At 39.8% G+C, this 9,689-nt stretch overlaps 1 non-coding gene across 1 annotated transcript; it reads right to left on the bottom strand.

Annotated features, from left to right (window-relative positions):
* Positions 1 to 1,854: 1,854 nt before the first annotated feature.
* Positions 1,855 to 1,985, bottom strand: LOC115297320. The gene has a single exon (XR_003911407.1). It is a non-coding gene; the product is annotated as a small nucleolar RNA SNORA70 (small nucleolar RNA).
* Positions 1,986 to 9,689: the final 7,704 nt, after the last annotated feature.

Below are 9,689 nucleotides of genomic sequence, written 5' to 3'. Positions count from 1 at the left end.
CAACGTCAGCGATTTCTTCTTCAGACGCTGGCTACTCAAACTCTCCATCAGGCATGTCATTAAAAGCAGAAATTAGATTTCTTGCAAGTAAGATTTTGACAGCGCTAGACTGAGAATGTGTGTCAAGGTTTAAAGGACTTGGGGACTAATCCAAGGAAAACGATATGCCTATACAACAAAATTGGGCAATGCTTGGGCAATATTGATTGAGAGGGAAAGTGCCCCTCAGCAGAAGGCTGTCCAGAGGCTCACAGAGGGGGCCACTGTCTGGGAGAGAGGAGGGAAGGCAACCCCTGGAGGTGGGGAGAGGGGGGATCAGAGAAAGGGCTTCTTGCTTTCAGGTGATATCACCCAGCAGCACCCTGTGGAGTCCCTGGGTCAGAAAGGCTAAAGCAACTTTTCATCATGTGTCTATATCTTCATGGCCAGTAGACGCCTGGTGAAGTTTTGTAGTGATATAAAGTAGGAAGCTTTTAAATGACTCAAAATCTGCTTTTTTTGAGCCATCTTTAAAATAACTGAATGTGTAAAAGTTTGCGTTTTGTGCTTTGTGAACTTATGGACTAACAGGTCTCAGCCTGCCGTGAAGATATAAACAATCTAGGAGTCAATACGCAGAGGCCATCTTTGGCTTATTTATATAGCAATGGATTTTTTTTTTCTGCAGAGTTCTTTGTAAAAAACAAAAAAATTCATTGCTCAAGAAGTAACAGTGAACAGAAGTTTATGAAAGTTATGGAAAAATACTTTAGTTATTGTCTAAGATTAAGAATTTGAAATGGGCTAGAGGAAAATATATTCTGCAGAACTTTTTAATAACTAAGATAGATCTCACGATGGACAAGTTGGATGAAATACAGCTTGATGCCTTTTTCGAGTCACTTAAACTCAATTAATTAAGTTAAGTGTTTGAAGAATTAAGACACCCACCAGATCTATTTGTGATCATGGAAATACACAACCAAGTGGTTGCTTGTCTTCTGATTTAACCTACTCTCCAGATTCTTTACTTTCCCCCCAAACCAGAGAGTCATTAGATAACCTAAGTGACTTGTAACTTGATCCTGTCTGGTTTGGTTAAGTGGCAGTAATAACAGAAATTTCCTTTGCCTTTTTAAAATAGTTTGCATGTATGTTTTTATATTTATGTTCAAACACTTGTATATATAATATACTAATCAAAATAGTTCATACAAATTTTACAAAACTTCAAGAAATAATGTTCCATAAAATTTTTGGAGTAAACATTTAGTGAGTGTTGAATGGTTTTATTATGGTAATAAGCGCTTATAAAGTCCACATTCATATGTAAGCAAGTCTAGGTCATTTCTTTTCAATGGTCTTAGTTTATATATAGACATTATATTTATATAAATCAATTTATATATATAATTTATATATATACACACATATATTTGACAAGAAGTAGGATCTATTGGTGGGCACGGAAAGCATGTTAATAATTTAACAAGCATGAACCTCATGCTGAGGTTCTCACGAGTGCAGAAACTGCCGTGGGTTCAAGGGGCCATGATCAGGGATGTATTTGACCCCACAGCCATCTGTGATGAACTGCTTTTCAGCCACCATGTCTTCAAATTCATCTGCATTAAACTTAGTAAAGCCCCAGTTTTTGGAAATGTGGATCTTCTGGTGGCTAGGGAACTTGAACTTGGCCCTGCAGAGGGCCTCAATCACAGGCTCCTTGTTCTGCAACTTGGTACAGATGGACACGGTGCTTGGCCAATATGGACCTGACTATTATGTTCTGAGGCTTTCCTAAGGCACCCCACATACCTGTCTAGAGCCTAGACTGGAGATGGCATGAGGTCAAACATCAATGTCCACTGGAAAGGCTGTCCCCAAGGTTCTTTAGGGCAACTCAGACAATCAACAGGCTGCATACGAAGGAAGCAGCTGTTTGAGCCATCGCACACTGGGCCCCCGTGGGGAAAGAGCAGCACAGTCAGCTTAATTGGCTGCAGATTGTATATTCTTAATAGCTCATTTTTCGTTCGTGACTTCATAATAAACACACTACTGCTATACTTTAAGAATCATTTTTCTGAGTTTTAACCTTATTTTTTTATGTTATGATCAATTACTTAGCTTTTCAAACTACTGAGAATTGTGATGCATTAGGTAATATAATATTCTTTCATTTAGAAAATGCAAATTATTCCTTTTAACATATTAAACCACTCAAATTCAAAATATAATAATAATTTAACAAAAAAGTATGTCATTTTTCTTAAATTAACTGAAAGCCTTGTGCAGTGTGTTCCTCATTGAAGGATGGTATAACCCAGTTGGGAAGAAAAGATGTCTGTATTAGAAATCAACTAAGAAATTCACTGAAATGCATGTCCAAGATTCTATATATGAAGGTTTCAGGTATTCAAAATAAATAAATCTAAGGCATTCTAAAACAAAAACCTGGTATAGTTTTATTACAATCAGCCAAAATAGATTTATTTTTATTTATTACTATTATTATTATTATTATTATTATTTGTGGGGGTTTTTTTTTTTTGAGAGACAGAGAAAGACAGCGGGAGCAGGGGAGGGTCAGAGAGAGAGGGAGACACAGAATGTGAAGACAGGCTCCAGGCTCTGAGCTAGCTGTCAGCACAGAACCCGATGTGGAGCTCGAAACCACAAACCACGAGATCATGACCTGAGCCGAAGTCGGACGCTTAACCTACTGAGCCACCCCAAAACATTTATTTAAAATCAGGATGTTCAACTCCCTAGTGACTCAAATAACTACTTTTCTGAATTGTTTTTTTCCATGAGATGCTTATAGTAGACAGTGTTATGTGCCACGTGGATCCCCCTTTAGGATCAGGTGCTCACTTGCCAGAGGCCATCATGTAGGCGGCGGGATGGCTCATTGCCTAATCTCTACCTGAGAGCTGCCCTTGGCTGAAAGGAGCCACGCCCTCCCCTCAGGAGCGGACAGCATCTAATGACTGGGTAAGCTGAGAACCAAAGCCCAGGCCACTTGTCCCAGTTCAGGACATCTCCAAAAACCTGTCTCAGCATCAGACGTTTCCAGGAATCACTGGGGCGTTTGTTGCCACTGCATTACAGCTCAAGTTGTGCTCTGTCCAATTGTGATTGGACATTTCCTCATTCAGGTGTTGTTCAGAGTATCTTCGTATTTTGCCTGCACTCATATCTTTTTGTTGGAATCTGTTTCCCAGGAGCCCAACTGGAGATAATGCTTCTATTTGCCTTCTCAGATCTCTGTCTATCTCTGTCCTGGGAGGCTCACCTCTTAGTTCTGCTTCATTGGATCAGCTTGACCTTCTGGTATCCTGTAGTCTTCAGCGATCAGTAGATAAAGGCAGGAGATCAGAGGGTAGGAGGACAGTGGGACCTGGGTATTTAACCCCCACCGTCTTCCCTGCTTCATGGTTTTGATAGCAGCTGAGCTCCTCCATGGTCAAGGTTCTGTCAGTCTCTTATCTATGTCTCTGGGCCTTGCGTTAGTAATGGCTTCCTTTTGTTGCTGGTTTAATACCATCCTCTGCCCACATCTGTGTAAATAGCCATTTCATTAGCATTCTTTTCCATTTAGTCTTTTAAGTGTGCTGGCCATTTCTTCCTGAAGTCATTTTAAAAACATCTTTCTTAGTTTACCAGTTCTAATTTCTATCATCAACCATTCAGCAACACAAGGTTTAAAAACCGCCATACAGCACGCATCATCCTCTCGTAGAACAGAACAGAAAAGATATTTTGAAACCAGTTCATCATTAGCATAAGCCTTTATTATAAAATGCTGGACATGACTCCCTCTCTCTGCGCCTCCCCCACTCACTCTCTCTCAAAAATAAACATTTAAAAACATTTTTTTAAAAAAAGAAAAAGGGGCGCCTGGGTGGCTCAGTCGGTTAAGAGTCCGACTTTGGCTCAGGTCATGATCTCATGGTTTGTGAGTTCGAGCCTCAAGTTGGGCTCTGTGCTGTCAGCTCAGAGCCTGGATCCTGCTTCAGGTTCTGTGTCTCCCTTTCCCTCTGTGCCTCCCTTGTTCACACTCTGTCTCTCTCTCAGAAATAAATAAACATTAAAAAATATATATTTTTTAATGCTGGACATGAGAAGGCTCCAAAGGAGCCTTCTAATACAGGGAAGCATGGCAGAATTTTTAAGCAGATTTTACCTAATAGGGTCAGCCAAAGTTCAGCTGGTTTGGGGAACACAGTGGTTCCCCTTACCGGTGGGAGGATACATTTCAACACCCCCCGAAACCAGACAGTACCAAGCCCTATACAGATTGTATTGTTTCCTAGACATACGTACCTATGATAAAGTTTAGTTTATAAATTAGGCATAGTAAGAGATTAATAGCAATAAGTAATAATAAAGTAGAATAATTATAATAATATACCACAATACAATTACATGAATTTGATCTCTAGAATATCTTATTGTACTGCACTCACCCTTCTTGTGACGGTGCCGGATGATAAAATGCCTGCGTGGTGTAATGAAGGGAGGTGAATGACGTAGTCATTGTCACATAACGTTAGGCTACTCCTGACCTTCTGACCCTCTATTAGGAGGAGTATCATCTGTTTCCAGACTGAGGTTGACTGCTGAAACCAGGAAAAGCAAAACCCAGATAAGGCCGCGGGCCACTGTAGCTTCTCAATGATGGTTCTCCTTGAAGTGCAAGGGATTTTTCTTACAAATTCAAAGTCATTGTTTGCACAATTTGGATTGTGTCAAAATGACTAGAGAAGAGCAGTTAGGGATAAGATTGTGGGTTCCAAGGGTGGAGGGACGCAGGACTGTGTGGGCAAGGTCATACGGGAGGGACATTCTCAGTCCTGTGTGTCTCAGAGTGAGGACATGACTTTATCCTCAAGATGGGTAACATCATAACCCAAATAACTTAAGGCCTTAAGAATGGGTAGGGGAAGGGAGATAGAATTTTTCTTTTTAGATTTATGTAAACATTTTAGAGAATGAAACCCAAAGTATGGAAATGGATTAAAATAACTCAGCACCTCTCTAAGTATTTCTATTAATTTCTCAAAGTGTAAAAATATTCCTGGTTAAAACAATGCACTAGATACATCTTAGGGGGGGAAATGAGAACTTATTCTTTTTAAATTACATAATTGAGTCCCTAAGCAAGGAAGTTTGGTTGAGGAAGAGAATCTGCCTAAATCATGGTGATTGCAATTTAAATTCGAGAACCTGACAGAATACCTAATATAATTATTGAGCTCGGAAAATTCTTTTTTCTCTCCTTCCTTCCTTGTCAATTGCCATCTGACCTTGGACTGAGTCAAGGAAAAGGAACCCATCACTTTGGGGGACAAGGGGGCAGGAGTGCAGCACAAGTTTCTTTCTCCTAATTCTTTCTCCGCCCTCCCTCAGCCCCATTATACTATTCACACCACAAGCAGGAAAGCTCAGTGCTGGGAGAACCCAAATCCACTACAAGAGAAACAAACAGTTACAAGGGATTGTTGGTGGTGGACCAGGTCCACCTGCTTCCTTTCAAATCAACACTAGTGCCCGCAGGAACAGCCCCGGTCTCCACATCATTTGAGACTTGGTTGAGGCAGGAACTGCCTGTCATTTTTACATACTTCGTAAAATTCTGATTTACAACACTGGATACATTCTGTTCTAAAGAAACTACACTCAGTTGTTCTCTCTGTGATTTCTTCTCTGCTGCCTTTGAAGTTAATATGAATATAATTTTCCAGAATCCAAGTATGTGTTGATTTTTTCATTTGTCTTAGAGATGGTCTGAGTATTGCATCTTATAAGAGTTGCTTAAAAACTCATAAAAACAAATAGGAAAGGGCCTTTTTTAAGCAAATGAAATAGAACACCGAGGTTCTGTTTTAATTCTAGGAACTCATAAAACCATTCTAGCAATCTCTAGGAGTGGTCTGCTCTGGTGCCTGGGAACCATTGGATACAGCTCTCTGTTTCTTATCTTACTAACTTTTACTTTCCTATCCTTTAGGAGTCCTTTTTGAGATTGTTCTCACCTATGTCTCATGTTTACCTCCTTTCTTTCAGTCTTTGTTTTCTTCTGTGCCTTCATCCCTTCTCATCTCACTCATCTGTGATACCTTATTTTTCCACCTCTAAATTGGCCCCATAATGTCACCTGCTGTATAAAAATTCTTTAGTATCTGTCTTAGTTTTCAGGACAAAATTCAAGCAATAAGATTAGCCTCAAATTGTAAAGGGCCAACCTTATTCTGAAATCTTATTTCTTTGTCACTTAAAAAAAATTATTTACAACATCCGTAACACTTATTAAATGTGGTAAGGAAGGCTCTGTTTAAGAGGGACCATTGCAGAGTGGGAGTAGGAAGGAGAGAGCTGGCTCACCTACCGAACACAAGGACATGCAGTGGTTTATAGCCAAGAAGCAGGGTTGGGGTCAGCAGATAGAAAATCGCTAAGAAGAAACATCAAGTCTTCAAGAATTCTTGCTAGACTAGCTCAACTGGAATCTTGCTGAAGGCAGGCCAGGAGAGGCACTGAGGTGGAAGATGAGGAATTTGATCAGATGTAGAGGGTGGTCAGGGCTAAGGGTGGAGGTTTTCATTAAATCGACTGTGCAGAATCTTTACTAAAACTGGATAAGTGAGCCAAAGCCAGAGCTCAAGGTCAGCAGCTAATCAAGAAGAGACCCATTGTTACTCATTTCTTTTTCACTCTCACACTGGTATTCTTTGTGGCACAAAATTCCTTCATTGTATTCTGCCAATTCCTAACATATTGTAAAATGTGCTATTTCCTCAGCTGGACTTCTTTTCCTCCCTGCAAATAGATAACTTCTACTTATCTTTTAAAATTCAGCTTAAGTATCGCCTTCTCTTGAAAGTCCTCTCTGACCCACAAGTCCAATTTTGATGTTCCTCCCCTGGGCATTCCTTTGCTCATTCAACTGGTGTTTATTTAGTGATGGTTTTGGATCATTCCCAGAGCAACATGTGGTAGAAAATGGTGTGAATGAATCTTGCAGCTTCCTATTGTCTTTAGTTCTGTGAGAAAGGGTGTGTTTTACTAGACACTGCGTCCCTAGAACCTAGCCCAGAACACGATATGTACTTATACTCCGTGTTCAGTAAATATTTGTGGAAGGCAGCAATTAATAAAGAAAGTAGGAATGAAAGGTGTTGGGGGGAATAGAGTTAAAAACAACAGAAATGTATTGAGTCTCAGTTCTTAGAGGATGGAAATCTGACATCAAGATATTAGCAGGTTGGTGTTTTCTGAGGCTCTTCTCCTTGGCTTGTAGATGGCTATTTTATTCCCTGTGCCTTCATATGGTCTTACCTCTGTGTGTGGGTGTCCAAATTTTCTCTTGTTATAAGGATACCAAGAAAATTGGATTAAGCCCCCCTAAAGGACCTCATTTAAAATTAATTACTATTTAAAAAACTCATATCCAAATATAGTCACATTGTGAACTACTGAGGGTTGAGACTTCAACATAGAAGTTTAGGGGGACAGGGACGCCTGGGTGGCTCAGTCGGTTAAGTGTCCAACTTCAGCTCAGGTCATGATCTCATGGTTCATGGGTTTGAGCCCCACGTTGGGCTCTATGTTGACAGCTCGGAGCCTGGGGCCTGCTTCCAATTCTGTATCTCTCTCTCTGCTCTTCCCCCACTCACACTCTGTCTGTCTCTCTCTCAAAAATAAATAAACATTAAAAAATTTAAAAAAAAGAAGTTTAGGGGGACATAATTCAGCTGATAACACCTGTCTACCTTAGTAAAAGTAGAAGAGATAGAGAAAGAGAGCAGCTTTATTACTGAATACACATTAAACCAGAATTTGATGCACATCACAGGTAATCCTCTACAAGATGGCAAAGACAAGAAGACATCCCCCGCTTTTATACGGTCAAACAGATAAAACACATTCCATACAAATTTTTAAGAGGAGCAACAGCTAGCCCTCAGCAGAGAGGAGAGGGGTGGCTGCTCCATATGGCACGGAGTTTATCCTGAATTTCCTTCATGAGGTAGCCATCTGTGTTTGCTAATTAGTTTTTCTAAAGAAAAGATACATTTCTCTTATCTTTATAAGAGGAGGTACTTTTGCAATGGAGTAAGGCACTTATGAGAAATTAGGCTCCTACCCTCCCAAAGCAACTGAGACATGGGAGCTCTATCCATAAGATAGTATGTTTTTCCTTTAGAAAACATCCCTAGGCTGTAAAACTGGACAGAGGCTTATTTAGCCTTTTGAGAAGATTTATGCACATCCCAAAGGAGGAAAAACAACAACAACATAAACTTATAGTAAGATTTCTAAAGTAAGTGCTGAAAGAAAAGGGGGGGGGGTGTCTCTTCCCTTATTTTCAACAGGTATAATTAAACCTTTTATTTTAAATTTGCACTTGTCCTTGCAAGGACGGAAAAGGGGACGTCAGACACCGGGTGTTTCCTTCTCTCCTCTGAGTGATACTCATGATGTGGGATATTCATACACATAGTAGCCTCCACTGGTATACTCAGGGGTCCGTTCAAATCCACCCCACGCCCATTTCGACTCCGTGCCTCCATTGCTGCTGTTCAGAGAGCACAAGAGGACTTAAGCTGATGGCAAGCATAGTTTATCCATTCTGACTTAATAAAATGGGAGTCATTTACATGCATTCATAATTTAACCAGGAATAGCAACAATTCACTTCGTTTGCCCTTTTAAACTACATACTGTACTTGGTGTGATATTTGAGAACTACTAAAAATGACAGAAAATAAGAAAAGGAAAAGAAGAAGTTGTGGTGTTCCTTATTAAATTTTATTTAGGATGTGCATTACTGACCCCTTCTTTCCTGTAAAAACAAGTGGAAAGAAAATGAGAAATTATGTAGATAAATCATCTCACTGGTAAGGTACCTATGAAACTACCACTGCCTCAGATAAGCTCTGGATTTCTCCAGCCTTCCATTTCCAAAGGCCATGCTGCTTTAGCCACAGTAACAAACAATAACAAGAAGCATGTAAACATAGACACTTTCCCGCCCCCACCGGAAGCTGATACTTATGCAAATACAGTAAACTTTTTTTAAAAATTTAAATCCAAGTTAGTTAACATATGGTGTAATAATGATTTCAGGGATAGAATTCATTGACTCCTCTCTTATATATGACACCTAGTGCTCATCCCAACAAGTCACCTCCTTAATGCGCATCCCCCCTGTAGCCCATCCCCCCACTCAACACCCCTCCAGCAACCTTCTGTTTGTTCTCTGTATGTCAGAGTCTCTTATGCAAACACAGTAAATAGTTTTTAAAAATGACTTGAATTATGCATAAAAGGAGAGTAGTAGGCATGGTGGTTAGTCAATGGTAGGATGATAGACAATTTTTTTCTAATATTCTTACTTTCTAAATTCTCTACAAAAATATGCAAAATAATTATAGCAATAATTTTGTTAACATTTGAACAATGAAAATTAGTAATTCCATGATTTTCTGGGTCACTTCCCCTAATTCTATGTGCTGGGGAAAATAAGTATACATGGAATTGTTTATCTCCACTCCAATATCTATTGTCTTTTGGCAATAAGAAACATCCAGTTCTAAAGAGCAGCTGCTGAAGAGAGTAAATAGTCATTAATGGGGTTGTACTTATTCTTCACGATTTCCTCTCTGATCTCGAAGACAGTCTTATTTACCCCCAAGATAGCA

Source organism: Suricata suricatta, chromosome 7, assembly GCF_006229205.1.
Source record: "Suricata suricatta isolate VVHF042 chromosome 7, meerkat_22Aug2017_6uvM2_HiC, whole genome shotgun sequence".
Taxonomy (NCBI): domain Eukaryota; kingdom Metazoa; phylum Chordata; class Mammalia; order Carnivora; family Herpestidae; genus Suricata; species Suricata suricatta.
The sequence above is the reverse complement of the archived record's forward strand: the minus strand, read 5'-3'. Positions and strand labels throughout refer to the sequence as shown.